Source organism: Alligator sinensis, unplaced genomic scaffold, assembly GCF_000455745.1.
Source record: "Alligator sinensis unplaced genomic scaffold, ASM45574v1 scaffold748_1, whole genome shotgun sequence".
NCBI lineage: Eukaryota > Metazoa > Chordata > Crocodylia > Alligatoridae > Alligator > Alligator sinensis.
Window position 1 is genome coordinate 267,653 of NW_005842455.1, and position 550 is coordinate 268,202.

The window sequence follows — 550 nt, forward strand, 5'->3', positions numbered from 1 at the left end:
GAGAATATACCTAGTTTGCCATATAACAGGAGATGCCTGAGTACCCTATAAGGGAAAAGGCAAGTTCCCATCTAATGCATCACTCTTTAATTATCTTCTCTCTTTTAGGATCAAAGTATGCCCAGAGGTGTATTCACTGAGACATTTGTGAACACACGTGGTTGATGGTGTGGACTGAGGCTAGGGTTTTCAGTATCAAAACCACAGCCCCTGAACCTTTGTGATAAGGAAGGAACTCTTCTGCATGAGAAGAGTATTTCCAAAGAGACATAGGACCATGCATTAAAGCCAGTGCATTAAGCTAGTGTGCTTTGTTTGCAATAAAGTGGGTAAAATCATGGCCCTGTGAATTTCAGCTTTAATTTTAATAGAGCCACAATTTCAACCAATATGAATTTCTTCCATGATGCCTACAGGTCATAGTTAATTAATGTTAGAACAGAGTTATTTTTGCCTTCTAGATCTGTTCAAGATAAACTTCAGAATTTTTCAAAACCAAAGGGACAACCTTCTTTGTGGAAAATCTTCATAAATATATCCCCACTTCTAT